Raw genomic sequence first — 16,404 nt, 5'->3', positions numbered from 1 at the left:
TTTCTCTTTTGATAACAGGAAGGATCAAGACCGTACAGACAATCTTGATTTCATGATTTTGTGATGTCAGAGCTTCATAGCAAAACTATGGAATACAAAATAGCATATTTAAAAAATAGCATATTTATAATCTTCCTTCCCCTTTGTTTCAGTAAAAAAACTAAAATCCCATGCCTCATTTCCAACTTAAGCAAGCATCTATACTGACAGCTTGCATTATCACACTACTCACACCAGCTTTAAATAACTTCCTTATCAACCTTAGAAAGTTTAGTCCTCCACGGTGTTTGCAGGAAGTTCTGCCTTCCATGGCTACCTTAAAAAGCCAGTGCTAAGGGCAGTACGGGTTTCCTTCTCATCTTAGTACAAGAATGAAGTTTCCACCACATTTTTCAATGTAAATGGAAGCCTCTCAAATAACTCAATTTAAATCAATGCAGTGATAATTAATACACAAATGATACACATCTGTTCCCCCTGGATGCCACAGTTCTGGGGTGTTCTGTCAACAGGAATGTGATGGATACAAAGCATACTAAATCTATTTCTGTTTATCATTAAGTTTTTCTACAAAAGCAACCTGAGAAATGTCTCTGCTTTTAGAAGCATGATAGTTAGCAAGAACTGGGGTACATATATATCACCTCTTTCTCCCTCATCCCTTTAACTTCTCTTTTCATCTACCAAGACACAGAACTTCAAAGAATCAGTTTTTTAGCTCCTCTGGAATAGGATAAGGTAGGAAAATTATTTAGTTTTGATTACATTTTATTTCTTTTTGTGCAGGAAAGATCTGTCCATGATTACTTCCATGTCCAAAGTATCCTTTATCAGCTAAAGTAGATATGCTAAAAAATCATGATTGATTATGAGTAAGAAACTTCTGGCAAGATTTTCAGTTTCATTTATTGGTTTAAGAAGCCTGAATTAAAAAATGCAGCAATGATGTCATATATCTTACGTATATAATATGTTTCTTGCAGCATAGTAATTCCTAACTTGAATGCAATGAAAGATCTCACAAATCATCTCTAATAAGAAATGTCTTTTCTAACTTGTGTATGGCATAAGTCATGCCAGTGAAGACCTTCATGACATTAGAAAAAAATCACAATAAGAAATACTACAAAACCATTTAGAGCACAAGGGTTTGAAATGAACAGTTTCACAGAATTGCTGAAAATCTCTTCCCAGAGAACTTCTATTGATAATCTATTCTGCTCCTGAAACTCTCAATACAGCTCTGCTTCAGCACACTATGGGACACCTGGCTTCCGTGGTTTCTTCTCCTCTTTGTATTCTTACAGATTGAACAATCAGATGTAAATCATCACCATACTTAGATTTTTGCGTCATGTTTTGTACTCCTAACTACTAAACAATGTACTGTAAATTATTTTGACATAAAGAAAGTTATTGATGCTATTTTCTGAGAGTAGGTTAATTTGCAAACCCAACAGTATTTTACAAATCCTTTGTCTGTTGTAAAAGTGATGTTTACCTAACTCATGTTTGCAAGGTGCTCTTCAATTATGCATGTGAAGCACCAGCATCAATTTTCTGCCCTGGAATTGCCTTTGGAAAATCACAACTGTAATGTAAATTCATCACAATATTGCAAAAGTAGAGAGAACTCAGTAATATGTGGCTGAGGCACTTCAACACTCACCATTTTAACAAGACCAACTATCCTCTTGTTTGTCATGACCACCTGACAAAACCCAGAAATTGTTAAAAGAATTAAAATGCAGACACATTACCATAAAAGCAAAAATAGCAGAACTGACTCTTCATGCAATGGAAAGTAGACCACATGAAGATCTAGTTACACCACTAGAAAATGAAAAGAGTTTTCACATGCATGAGTACATTCCTGTACCAAGGTTAAATGTGCTGAATTTGGAAGACAGATTCACTCACAAGAAGCACGTCTGTGCACCATTTGCTTCATCATCAGGTATTTCACGAAACATGCTTATGTAAACAAAACAATCTTGAGAATGTTTTAGATGTATTTTTTAAATGAAATGTTTGTGTGTTTTTCTATGCAGTCATGTGTCTCACTTTGGTAATTATCTTGTTTCTCCAGCTTTCTGCTGCAACCACTGCTTGGGTGAGATGTCACATCCTTCAAAGCAGACTTGAGCTCCTCTATGATTTGAAATTGCATCTGTCCCCTCCAAAGGATGCTGATGGCAGAGATGCTCCTAATTTTAGCATAACAGGGAAGTGTCTAATGTTGAACTGAATGAGTCTGGTCTTGTGATTTAAGCTAGATAGGGTAGATCTGTGTGACTCAGAAAATATTAAGCTAAAATATTATGGAGTTCTAACATGTACCAAAACAGCAAATTTTAAAAGTTTTTATGTATGCAATTTTGAGTCTTTTCTGAGAGATAACAAGCAACTCATCAGGAAGCTGTAACTTTTTCTGGTAGCAAAATATTCCTGGTTCACTCTTGCAACAGCATCTCTACTGCCTACATAAATAGGAACTAATGGATTCAGCTCCAGAAGTCATTTTTGCCTATGGAGGTCTCAAGGCAACAGGAACCAGCAGTTAAAAAAATGCTGTAGAAAGGGGAAAGCATTACCCTCTTTAAGAGGCTGGGAGAAAGACAGAGCAGCCTAGAGCAGACCAGTGCTACAGAGCTCAAGATCTAATGGCACAGGAACGTACAAACAGTGCATACCCACTCTTCACTAGAAGGGACCACTCAGAAAATGCAAGCACTTGTAAAGCATGATAGACGTGAGTCCAACACCTGCAACCACTCTGTGAGAACTAAATCCTTTTATTACCTCTGCTGTTCAGCACATGTATTGATTTTGAAAACATTTCCAAATTACTGCAAAGCTGAAGGATCAAATCTATCGTGTTAGCTGTGGGTGGATGCTTCGAATTTGCTGAATAACCCCACACCAGTAATGTTCCTCACTGACAGGTATCAGGAACTAAACTGTGAAAACAATATTCAAACTTCTACTGGATGTCAGAAATGTCAATCACCAAGCAATCACCACTTTTCTTCAGTTACATTTGTTGTGTGGCTCAGCACTTCAGAAAATGAGATAATTGTCTAGATCTAGGCTATATTAATTGCAGGCTTTCATTCCTTAAAATCCTGTCATCTTACAAACCATAGCAATAAATAAGGAGAATTAATAATTTAGTCACTTTCTACCATGTATACCTTACTATTTGGCTGGCCATAAACATAAAAACTTTTTATGTTAATATGAGGAGTTTTAAGGAACTAGCTATCTTGTGTCCTACACTTCTTTCACTAATAAAGATGTCTTAAGGGCTTTTATGTTGCTTTATCTATCAAATGTTCCACTGAGTTGTAACTCATAATCTTATACAGGAAATACTGGGATTTAAAAATGTATTCCTTTTTCAATGAAATCTCGTATTTACCCTTCTGAAACCATACTCTTCTTTATTTCAAGTGTCTCCAAGAATTAGGCTGAATTTTCAAAGTATTGCATTAGCTTTAAGAACAAGAAGAACTGAAATCTAAATAAAATTTGCTCTTTAAATGCTTAAATGCATTTTTAAATTGTATTTTTAGACTCAAAGGATGTATACCTGCATAGCTCATACTGGTACATATTTGACAAAGAGCCACAAAGATTACTCAATTATTGAGCATTATTCACAAGAGAGCTGAGAGAGTAGGGACTGTTCAACCTGCAGACGTCTCAGGAAGACTTTGCCAATGTGTACACTTACCTCATGGGAGGATGCAAAGAATACAGAGTCAGAATCTTCACAGTGCTGCCCAGTCAGATGGCAAGAGGCAGCAGAATTTCACAAACTGAAATACAAGAATTTTTTCCTGAACATGAGAAAGAACATCTTCACTGTGACAGTGGTTAACACCACGGCTAGTAACCCAGAGGGACTATGTAGTCTCCATCCTTGGAGGTATTCAAAAACCACCTGAGCAGGACAAGAGGGCTGACAAGCTCCTCTAATGCCTTCCTTCCTACCTCTACTGTCCTATGACTCTAGATTTCCTGTCATGTTTTCAAAGACTGTTTTATTGTTGATTTGTATTATGGAACTGCTTATATTCAGGTGCTATTTATCTAAATTTTTCCAGGTTTTTTTTTTCTTTTTTTATTGTTGTTTGAGGTAATGCCTGGAAAGGTGCATAAAGTAGCACAAATGCTGTATACAAAAATAGATACATGAACAATTCAAAAGTTCAGTATCTTTCAAAAATAAAAGAAACCCATATCAGCTTTAAATAAAACCAATTTGACCACATAAAGGACATAGAGTTGCACAGACAGATTAGAAGAACATGACTAATTTAAATGGCAATACTAAGCATAAAGTAAGACAGAATAAAGGTTGACTTCATAAAGTCAAAACTGAAGAATTACTTGCATGAACCCAGTAATAAAAGCATCTACCTTCTCCAGTGTGACATTATAGCTAATGAAGGTTTAAGGGATTGCATGTTCCTTCACTAATCTGATTTTTGTATATTTATAAAATAAACAGAATGAAACAATTTAACCAATTGATGTAATGGATTTTATACTACACAAGAAGAACTAGAAGACTTTCTTCCAAGCTTGTATGATTGTAAATTATGTGCAATTCTCAAAGACAGGCACTGTGAACACCAGAATTTTTAAGAACATGAAAGTCTGTATTTTATACTGTCCTAGATACCCTGTGTCTAATTATCTTGATACTGAGATTCTTTGTAAATGACCAGAGTGTTTCTTTTTCTCTAGAGCCTGAGCCTTCCAAGGGGATTAAGTAAACTGTGAGAACACCATGCAAAACCAAAGTATTAGCAATGAGTCACATATGTGCTAAATGGCACCAATTCTCCAGAACTCTGAAGTACCTAATGATTAGGACATCTCTTGAGAGCACTTGGACAAGCAAGTAGGTGGCAAGAACATAAGATGGTAACAAAGGAACATCTAATTATCCTAGGATGTGTATGCATCACAAGCTCAGTGGCCATCCTCTACAGAGAAGATAAAGCACAATGCAGACAGTATAAGTACCATGTTTTACATCACCAAAAGACAAAAACATACACACTAGCATTGCTATTTCAGGGAGAAAAAATGCTGTTGATCAAGGAAAACAGAAATAACTCTTTGTCTACATTAAAAAGAAAAAAAAAAAAAGAAATAAAATGAGATTCAACATTGATGAAGCCTCAAAAACAACATCTGGTTTCTAACAATGGAATGTAACAGTCAGTTGTTGCATGAATATATCATATCCCAAGAGCACATTGCAATAAGAAGACATGGGAGAACATTTTACAAGTTGGGAACTGACAAAATGAAGGTTTCTTATCCAACTAAAGGGAAGATTCTGTTGCTACAAGAAGTTGGTACAGAATTGTGTTGTAAATAGAGTATGTAGTCTTTAAAATATCTGATATATTTCAAGTAAATTTTTCCAACAGTTTTGCATGCAATTTGTCAGCATACATAGCAATATTTTAAAATGCAACTTAATTAAACATGTAAGCCATTAAATATGATTTTGCCACAATCAGAAGAAGTCCACAGGCTTTGTACACTCTCAGAGTGCAGGGTCTCTGAATTTGTCTGGACCTGTATTAGCCTGAGCTGATTTTAGCTTGTTTTAACTGTGAGAACAATTCTTTAGCCATCAAATAGCCAAAACTGACTTTTGCCTAAGTTTTTCAAGCTTAGTTCTGAGATTACAGTACATGTCAATAATCTATTAGGGTCATGTGCCCACTGAGCAACCTTCCATGTGGTACAGCAAATTCACATTGCATATAGCTTTTCTACCATAAATAACTTGGGCTATGAGTGTTGTTAGTGTCATTATACCTGGAATAGTAACAGTTGCACTGTACTCGAATTATACTCATATAATATCAGCCTTAATGAATAAAATCTGTGTAATTTGTTCTGTCTTAGCCGATAGCATAATTCTGTGTAAAAAAAAAACCCAAACAACAAACTTAGGAAAAAGTTTAAATTGTGATTTTAGTCAACCATATGTATTCTTAGGTGCTCTGTTATTGTATCACAATATAGATGTTGATCATAGAACTTCAGTCTTAATACACTGTATGTTTCTTTAACAAAGTCGCAATACTGCAAATTTCAGAAGAAATCATCAGGTTATTTGATACTGATCAAGAGCATTTTGTCATTTGTACTAATCAAGTTCCAATATTCTCTTGTAGCTGTTAAACATTCTCTTTCTGACTCACCATCTCACACTATGTCTCTTCATAACCATGAATGGCTTTCACTTCTCTAAAACAAGGATTAATATTCTCCCAATCATTTGCAGGAAACTGCTACCCATCCCAGATTTGTTCCCCCATCTTATCCTTCAGGATCTATAAAAGCCACACACATGAAGGCTCAGTCCCAAATACTTCACTCAGTTCGCTGACTTGGGGTTGAGTCAATGGTTAGGAAGATCTTTCCTTTTTTTTTTTACTAAATATATAATTAAAATTTTCAGTTATTTAAGGTGGGTTTTTGCTACATGTTGATAAGGATCAGCATTTAGAGAACAAAAAAAATCCCAACAATTACATTATAGTTTTCAGCTTTCTCACATGAAGGTCACTGGAATGAAATAGAAATTGAGGGATAAATGCAATTTGATCCATAAGACAGAATTACTACCTGATTATACAGCAGGGTAATTAAACTAGACTTAATTGAGATGCTGCAACGTCTGCCACTTTCAGAAACGTGCAGTGTTAGCCTGCTCTTGACTAGGGTCTCTGCCTTCATTTCTGTACTGGGAAGGCACTGTCTTTAACAGGACTCTGCATTTTATATTGAAATATACTTTTAACCAAAAAATTATCTCCTTATAATTAAAAAAAAATATTCTCCCATGTCCTGGATTGTAGGAGTACCACACCACTTACAGACAAACTTCAGGAGAGCAAATCCCTGCACTAAAAAGATTGAGATGCAAACAATACTGTGGAGGACCATAAAGGTTGGGAGTCATTCCCTAGAAGTGCATGGAGTGTCCTTAGCACAACACTATAGCAGTGCTTGACATTTCAAAATCCAGGTTGAAAACCACCATACATACCATATGAAAATCCTGGAATGGATGGGACTTGATGGCTCTGATAGCAGAAAGCCTCTGCTTTATATGCTTTGGAAAGAAATCCAATCAAATTCCTAATATGAACAATTGAAAAATCAATTCAACTGCCTGTTAAAGGGAAAAGTTTTGCTTGGTATTGAATTCTCTGCTGCCCCTTAGAAGGATGAAAAGCTATTGCCTGTATCTGTAAACAAGTTACTGGAAAAGATCACAGAAGTTTAACCACCATTTATACCGCTGTAGAATATTTGTTTTCCACTTATGGAAATCTCAGATCCTGACTGCTACACTTCTAAATGAGCATCCAGTTGCAAAATTAAAGATCCAAATTTGTTTGTTCCCAAAAGCATAAGCGCAACATTGAAACAGATTGTGCAATCTGTCTCTTAATTTCCAAATAAACATAAAATTTGGAATGTAGACGCACACACAAAAATCAATTTTTGTTCAGAACAACAAAAGATTTGAGCCTGTAAAGAAAGAAGCTAAATCCATCTGAGATAATCAGTGCATGCATTGACCAGCTTAACACATAAACTACTAACAGCTATATCAAACTGCTCTACTCTCCCCATCTGTGTGAATGTTGTTGACTGGAACTTCCTTGGGACCAAAAAGAAACATTTCCAGCACCATCAGCACTCTCTCATTCCTGGAGGCAATGAGTCTCCAGGAAAAAATGATGCTATCATCTTCTTCCTGCCATTCAGCTGTTTGGCTCTACTTCTCCATGTGTAACCTTTTCTTGCAAAACACGCCTTTCCTGCATGAACTCCAGAAACTCCTAGATCCCCAGTGGATTGTTTTAAGCTTTGCTATCATCCCTCCTCACTGAATTAGAGATCAGGCAGACACATCACCAACTCTGCAGCTCTCTGCAGTGGTGCTGCAGCCAACACCAGCACCCAACACTGGAGAGCAAATAATATCTCTCTCCTTTGCGTCATAGTTTGCACCACTACAGTTCTACACTGATTAAAAAAGCTGTGATGGAAACCAAATTGCAACCTTCTGAAAAGGCTACGGAATCATGAAATTAAGGGAACTACAATTATATACTCAATTACCCAGTATTGTTATTTTAAAAAGCTGCCGTTTAAGAAACTCAATTCTAAATCATAAGCTGTAGTAAATTACTTCACTGTACATACTAGATCAATTTAAGGTCAAACTAAATTACATTTTAAGTAACTCACTCGTCTTTGAACAAGTCTCAAGATTCTAATGCAACTTTAGGGTTCAAAAAGTAACTAACTAGATAATGAAATTATCAACCTCAAAAAGTTCACAGCCATCTATAAACAAAACCTTAAGCATTCTAATCGATTCCTTTGCTCCAAAATTTAAACAGTTCACCATGCTCAAAAGTACTCCAGTGCAGGAATAAATCAGCACAGAAGAACTTCTATCAAAATGGAGAAAAGCACAAAAGAGTTTTGTTTTATAAACTTACTGGTAGTAAATATAGAAGAATTGTTCAGATATAAAAGCTGAAAATTATGTCTGGTTTTATAAATTTTTATGGTCTCAAAATGTGTTATTATAACCAACAATTCAGTTAATATTTCTGCAAATGAAATACTTATAAATATTAAAAGTCTTTCTCCTTCAAAATTACTTTTTCCTATGCTTTATTTTAACAGTATTCATGACAGACTATTTTCAAAAACATTGAATTTTTATATTAGGAAACCAAAATTTTACCTTAGGAAACTATTTCATTTCTGTGAAACTCCAATTTTCCATGGTTCTATGCACACGAAAGAAATTAAATATTTAATACTGCTGCACAGTGTAGGGATGTAGGGATTCCTAACAAAAGAACTTTGTGATGAGAGATTGGCAAAGAAACTTGGAAATTAGTAATAAAAGAGACCTTGAAAGGACATACAAGCACAATCTCTCTCAGGCCCTCTCAACACATACAGTAGCCAGTTGAATTTTTTAATAGCCCAGGCAATACTGAAGATCACAGCATGAGTTCCATATAGAGGACAACAAAAGGTATAAAAGCTTTTTTTAAAAAAGCAGGTGTTCTCATGCAGAAAAAGAACAGCAATAGATAATTTCTATGTTTTCATTTCCTGTGGTCTAGTGAATTGCATCAAAACCCAGGTAATACTTTCCTAATGTTCAGTATCCCATGCAGCATTTATGCTTTCACAAACAAAGAAGAATGAAGTGATTCTTGAAGCAATTACTGACACCTTGTGCATTATCCAACTCACCAAAATATGCACTATAGCTCTTTGGTAATACTGTCAGTCACTGGCTTCTGAACAGTCTTTTCAAGGTCCTATAATTTCATAGTTACCTGAAGTGCATCAGTGAGGAAGATGGTATCATGACTTTCCTCATTCAGCCAATGAATTGACACCAGCAAGAGATGCATTTTATGGACTCTGTCCATAAGCGTAAGTATCAGGACTCTGTTACTGGGATATTTTTAAAAGGCAATTTGAGAATTTCACTTTAACTTCATACCACCTTTGAAGAAGCTCTTGTCACCAGCCACTGGCTTGCAGCAGAACTGCACTCTGAACTGTGAAGACTAAAGAAGCAGAACATAAACTTCTCAGCTGATTTTCCTCAAAATATTTCCTGCATCATCTACATGCTCAATAGCTAGGAATTTCTCAATAAACTGACTAAACTACAACCCCCTCAGTTAGTAAAACACAGTATTAACTTATCTGTGCTGTTATTTTACTGTTTACAATTTTTTCTTTAACTTAAAATATCCAGTCCAGTACCCACTGCCCAATATCCATTACTGCTGTACCACTTTCAAGTACAACAAATCTGTGGAAGGACAGAGGTATGCTAAACTGCCTTTGGTTAAAAAAAAAGAAAAGCTATGGGCCATTCCTTCAGATGACAGTGATGAAACTGAAGTTACATGGGGTTTTGTTCATGATTTCAAGTATGTTTGATGTCTTTACTCCCTATTATCTAACTTGAATTTTTTTCTCTTTTATACATACATAACATTAGTACACGCATCCAAATTCTCCAGATTAAAATATTGGTCAGTGTCAGATAAAAATATTGGTAGAGGCATCTAGCACGTGGTTTTCCTGAAATTTATTGACATAAATACAATAGATATTTTAAACAGGTCACAGGAAAGTGGTCTCCAGGTAGGAGAAATACATTTACAGGAAGAGAAATGCACAAAGTGCCTCAGGGCTTTAGTGCCTGAAAAGCTGCTGTGTGGCTCACCACCAATCAGGGAAAACTAGGATTTTAGCTATTATGCATGGTTTTTGATCCCAGATATTATTTTGGTGATTTCTAGTCTTACTCCATACATTATAGCCTATAGTATAAGGAATGCTCATCTACTCTACTGCTGTGTGAGACTCAATGAACCTGATTTTATACCAGAGTGGTTAGGGTCTGCTTCATAAATTTTCTCTCTGTAATGTTCTGTGGTCTGTATAAGAAATACACAGGCATATATCTGAATATACATAATAGTCCACTTTGTTGCATAATGCATTTTGCAATTTCTTTCTGTAGTATTATTAGAGAAAATTATTTTGATTCTCAGCTTGTGGGATAACTTTATGGCTGTACATAAAACAGCAGGGCAGCTTTATGGAAATGCTAAGCCTTTCCAAAACACTGAACAGCAAATATTAATGATATCCCACATCAAAACTCCTCCAGTCTTCTCTAAAGTTTCAAAGGAGGTTCAGCATGTCTAGTGTTTGCAAACACAACACACAGAAAACCAGCCTTAGATGAACTACCATGAAATTAACCATACCAGTTCTTCTATGATCTTGATTTGCAAAGTGTAGCTATTCCAAGTGACAGAGCTGAATAAATAAGTTACAAAAAAAGTTAACCATAACTTCTCTTTGTTCTCTTTTATCTAAGAAAGAACCTCAAATAACAAGTAGAAATGAAACCTTGCCTGCCTAAGGATATAACTTGTTATTATGTTCCAAGTGCTGGCAAGTGAGGGGGCAATATTCAGCACTGAGAATTGATTTTGAACTTGCTCCATGAACTTGCTCTACATTCATAGCGTTTAGATTTAACTTGGAAATGCAAGAACCACAGGACCCAAGATCCTTTTGAGAAAACTTCTCATGCTTCTTTTATATGCAGTCCTTTGCTGAAAACTAGCTGAAGACTGATTATCTTTGCTGAATTTAAAATGTTAACCTGCACTTTGCTAACCAAACCAGTAATACTGTATTCTTGCTTTCTATTTTGCTATCAAGCACTTTGTTTGTATTTGATCATAGCAATTATTTCTATTGTGCTTACCCCCTCTAATTTTGTTATATAGAATGACAGTTATTTGAGCTAAAACAATTGCTCACAATAATTTGTGTGTTTATTTTTATTGTGATTATTGTCATTCCAGCTCTCTCAGGCAAGAGCAGAGCACTCTAAGTTATGCATATACACCATTTAACTAAGCTCTTCTTTTCCTTGGGGTTCAACCACCTACTGAAGAAAAAACACAACTATGCACAGAATGAAAAAGTAAACGAAAATAATAACTTATCTTCTTACTCCCCTTATAATTGCCAATGAAAATTGTAAGAGTAAAATGGGAAAACAGCTACTGTATTATTTATTTTTGTATTGAACTATCAGATATATATATTTCTTTTGGCAAGGAATGGCTTTTAAAGACATGCATGTGTTAATAAGAAACTTACTCCCCCGGAGCTGAATGTGGGCTGCAGTCAGAGAACACTTCTTTTTCTCCACAAACTCACTCTCACCCCAGTATGTCCTTGTCAAAATACAGAGTCCAGAACTGCACTGACACTTAAATCATAGAAAGCCAAGATTTATATGGCAGCAAAATGATGCCCTTTGTCTTGCTTTCTGATAATAATTTCACTGTCCATTTTGTTGTCAGTGGATACTGAGTTCATGGCTTCAGAAATTTCTGGACAATGACTCCTTCCCAAATTTTAATGTGTACTTCTAAGCCCAGCACTAATTGTAAGCACGATTTAAACTACTTCCCCCTTGATGGAGAAGAGAAGAGAGATGTAGCACCTTCCAGTACCTAAAAGGGGCTTACAAGAAAGCTGGACAGGGGCTTTTCCCATATGCCTGGAGTGACAGAAGACGTGGTAATGGTTTTCAACTAAAACAAGGTAGATTTAGATTAGATATCAGGAAGAAATTCTTCAAGAGAGTAGTGAAGCACTGGAAGAAGTTGCCCAGAGAAGCTGTGAATGTGCCATCTCTGGAAGTGTTCAAGGTCAGGCTGGACATGGCTTTGAGCAACCTGGTCTTCCGTAAGGCATCCCTGCACACTGCAGGGAGGCTGGAACTGAATGATCCTCAAGGTCGCTTCCAACCCAAACAGATGTGTAAGAGATTGTATGAATGTTAGCATTCTTTTATACTGGGAATAAAAAATTACCTTAAACATGAAGTGTTGGAAAATGCCTCCTAACGTCAGTCTTGTTAGTTTAACAAAGCGTACACTAACTGCAAGTTTATTATGGGCTGCTTGTATTAATGTGGAACAAAATATGTATAAGAAAGGATCCTTAAAACTAGCAGACAAAAGAATGGCGCCCAAAAGCTATAGCTTGACAAATGCAACACAGCAAAAGGCAAATTTCAAATACACAGATAAAAAAGCAAGGATTGCAAGGATTCATCCTTACAATCAAGATATATATGCCCAACACTTCAAGTACTTTTCTCTGCTTTGAAGCAGACACCACTGAAGTTACACAGGACAGTAGTTCCTTTCAGCAATTAAAAAAACATAAAGTTTCTAAAACAGTGACTCATGGAAATGTACCTGGGATGACCCTAAACATAAAGGAATCTGATTACTTTTCTCCCACTGAATAAATGTTAACCCTGCCAAATAATTAATAGTTTCTCCTAATTCCACAGCAGACTCTTGTATCCTCAGAAGGCAGGTTAATTTATCACTGCTCCACAGTTTATTTGGCACAGAGATGAATAAGAATTGTATCTCAGATATCCAGCTCAACAGAGCCACAAAAATGAACAATTTTAGTTTTCGTTCATGATACCTTAACCTTTCCTTAACCTCAGCTAGCTAGTTTGCACTTTCTTTCTAGATCATTAAATATTATTTTGACTTGAATTTGTTAAAAATTAGCTAACTGTACAGACAGGACTTTAATTAACGCATTTAAGTCCAAAATTACTACCCCTTTTTCCCAAAAGTAATAAATCTAGAATCTGTGCTTCTGTAATCTAAAGTTATTCATGTCTCTGATCCTAATTCTACTGGACACTTCCACAAAGTAGGTTCTAGATGGCCACCTTGAAACAGGATCAAAATGTTAAATAACACTCCACATACATTTAGAATGTAAATTTAACTGAACAGTAAATTCTTCTAGCCTATATGCTTAAGTATAGGCCTTAAAATTAAACTTCTGCAATATTCTCAGTGGTGCACTTTGCAGCAAGCATTTGCAATCATTTTGCCTTCCAGCAAGAAATATAGCGTGTAGCTATCAAATACGGATAATTAAAGTAAACATAAACCACATAATTGCAGCTTTCTTCACCACTTACACTTTAGATCTGAAATACATCATGTCAAGTTGATTACTTGTCACATAGCAATAATGGCTCATTTGATGCATTTATACTAATAGTCCTCTGGCTTCTTGTCTCATGTCACAGATGAATTATGTCCAACAATTAAAGCATAAAATAAAGGGAAAGGCATAGAAATAAAAATGAAAAAATAAATGCAGCAAAGTTACAAAATATAAAGTTTATGATTACTGAAGAAGTAGTGGATAAACACAGAATATGAGAGTGAGTAGCTTTTCAAAAAAAGAGCAAAAATGAGAGGTTGAAATCTGAAAGGTCACAGAAGATGCAACCAGCAAGATCATGGTGAGGTACCAGTGAGGGGAGTAAAAAAGCAAGAAGAACAAAAATATGGCATCTGATCTTATTCCAGCAAAGACAGAGCCACTTGTGAGAGAAAATGTTGATGGAACAATTGTATACACCTAATTCCTTTGGAGACCTGACTTTGAACCAAGGAGTCTTCAGGAAGGAGGTTCACACCAGTTTAGTAGGACAGCAAGATGTTTCAAGATATCTTCTACTGAAGGAAGAACTACAGTTGAGAAAACATTACCACAACGATGAAAAAAAAAAAATAAAGAGCATCATTCACCCTCAAAGAACAAGATACAGAATTTTTGACATCAAAACATTATTGTGACAACAGAACTTTATCAGTGAGCATTACTGCAAGTCAAAACACAGTATGTTCCATTGCTTGCTGAATGAAAAAACACACAAAAGAGTTAAACAGAGAACAGGGAGGTTGTGCTGATTAGTGAAGCCAATCTGCTCTTTTCTGACTGAATGCTAGAGCTAGCATGATGAAGAATATGGAATTATCTGGGATAAAGAAAACCAGAGACAAGTGACAAGATATACTATACTTGTAAACAGTAAGATGTTAATTTGACTCAGATATCATAAAAATATACTAAAAGGTATTCCTTTTTCTCCCCCCATCCCCTAAACCCTAGAAAAGAAGCTGTTCTGTTTGTACCAGGACCAAGGTCTGGGCCCATAGTGCAAGTTAGATCTAGGAAAACTTCCAGGTTTAAAAAAAAATCTGGACAGAATAAGGTTTGCAGGACACAACAGGAATGAACAAACTACTGAATCTTTGAACATGAAGTTGAAAACAAAAGTATTAAAAAGTGAATGGGATGCCATTTGTGCTACAGGTTCCTTAGACTTTCTGTAGCAGTAAATGAAATGTTGCTCATTATCACAACACCTACACTGAGAGACCATATCAAGTGAAAACGTATAGATTGATACTACTCAACTCAGATTAACCAGCTAAGCAAAGTATAGCACATTATTACTTTTGGTATGTCCATGAATGCAATATACTTTTCAATTCTGTGTTGTTGCACATCAAAAGGGAGGAAGGAAGACACATGCCAATGTCCCAGAAAAAAGCGGGAAGATTTTTAAAATGCCAAGCACCATTATCTATTTCCTCTTAACTGTGCAATAAGAAACTGATGTTTCTCCATCTGCTGAATCCTTTACTTTCCCCTTAGGAAACTCTGTATCTTAAAGGAAATTTCAAGTCTATGAAGCACTGAATAGATGAAAAATGCATAAGGGGTACATACAAAAATAGCTGCTCCACTCAATAAGCATGACAGAAAATCACTGGCTTGTGTATGACATTTAAGAAGAAACCTGATAAATGACCTTCTCTTCTAAGTCAGTTCATGCATAGAAATATAATGGGCTAAAATAATGGAGAAACACAAATTCATGAATTATTGAAATGTTACAAATTAAGTTCACTTTCTATGAGCTAGAAAATATATAGATACACATATATACACATATATATATGTTGTTTTGACAAAAATTTTCACATCACCACTTCAGTATATTTATAAGCACATAGATGGAAAATATATAGTGGAACAAAAAAATTAAAGCAGGCTTGATTAGTTTTAAAATTTTTGTTAGAAAGAGAAAATGGGATTTAACTGCAGGCAACTGAGCATGATATTCAGCATCACTTCTCACTCTTCCTGAGAAGGATTCATCATACCAAATGCTGGATATATTTCTCACCTATATTCCTTCAAACTTGCCAAAGAAAGGAATAAGCACTTCTGTGGTCCGGTTCAACTTGTCCAGAAGCAAACATGTAAACTAGATCAGACAAATTGTGCCCTTCTAAGCACCTGTTCCTCTCTCATGCTTCCAAGAAGTCTAGCTTGGATAACCACTGCAGCTGTAGAGATGCAGAGAACAGAGCTCTCCATGATAAATTAGACAAGTCTTAACACATGTAGCACTTTGCAATTTATGCCAGGCATGACCTCAGATCTCCAGAGCAGCGACTGACAGGTAAGTTTACACTGTAAATAGTATTAAGAATCTTCTACTTGCACCTCATCACAAGCAAATACAATTTACAAAGGAGATCTCAAAAAGGAATCATAAATTATTATTTTTTTAATATGAGTATTTAAAAAGCTAATGCAAATAATTTAAGAATTAAAGTAATTATTGCCCCAGAATATGATAATTTGCCTCAGAATGAATGAATTGCTAAACTATTTGTTCTTCATTTGTTTTGTAAATTATGGAACAAATGTCTCAGAATGAAAATCAAGCAAATTTCATTACAAGTCCTAAATTACCTTTTAATTTTCTTACTACAAATCTTTGAAAATTTTCCATTTTTCACCTCAATCACAAATCATAGAATCAGAGAGTCAAAGAATGGGTAAGGTTGGAAAGGACCACAG

At 35.5% G+C, this 16,404-nt stretch overlaps 1 protein-coding gene across 7 annotated transcripts in view; it reads right to left on the bottom strand.

Moving 5' to 3' along the window:
* The window catches only part of SLC36A4 (solute carrier family 36 member 4), an 86,960-nt gene that overhangs the window by 23,203 nt on the left and 47,353 nt on the right, over positions 1 to 16,404 (bottom strand). The window contains exons 11-12 of one of the 7 annotated variants that reach the window (XR_015284835.1): positions 3,737 to 3,821; positions 1,670 to 1,711 (exon numbers count right to left, since the gene is read on the bottom strand). The exons of 5 other annotated variants lie outside the window; for them this stretch is intronic. The gene's annotated coding sequence lies outside the window, so the exon portion shown is untranslated. Of the gene's footprint in view, positions 1 to 1,669; positions 1,712 to 3,736; positions 3,822 to 16,404 lie in introns of those variants that run through there. One more of the 7 variants, XR_015284834.1, reaches the window with a different exon arrangement.

The sequence above is a fragment of the Cyanistes caeruleus genome, chromosome 3 (assembly GCF_971803275.1).
Source record: "Cyanistes caeruleus chromosome 3, bCyaCae1.hap1.1, whole genome shotgun sequence".
In the NCBI taxonomy this organism is placed as follows: Eukaryota; Metazoa; Chordata; class Aves; order Passeriformes; family Paridae; genus Cyanistes; species Cyanistes caeruleus.
Note: the sequence above shows the minus strand (reverse complement) of the source record. Positions and strands in the feature narration are given on the sequence as shown.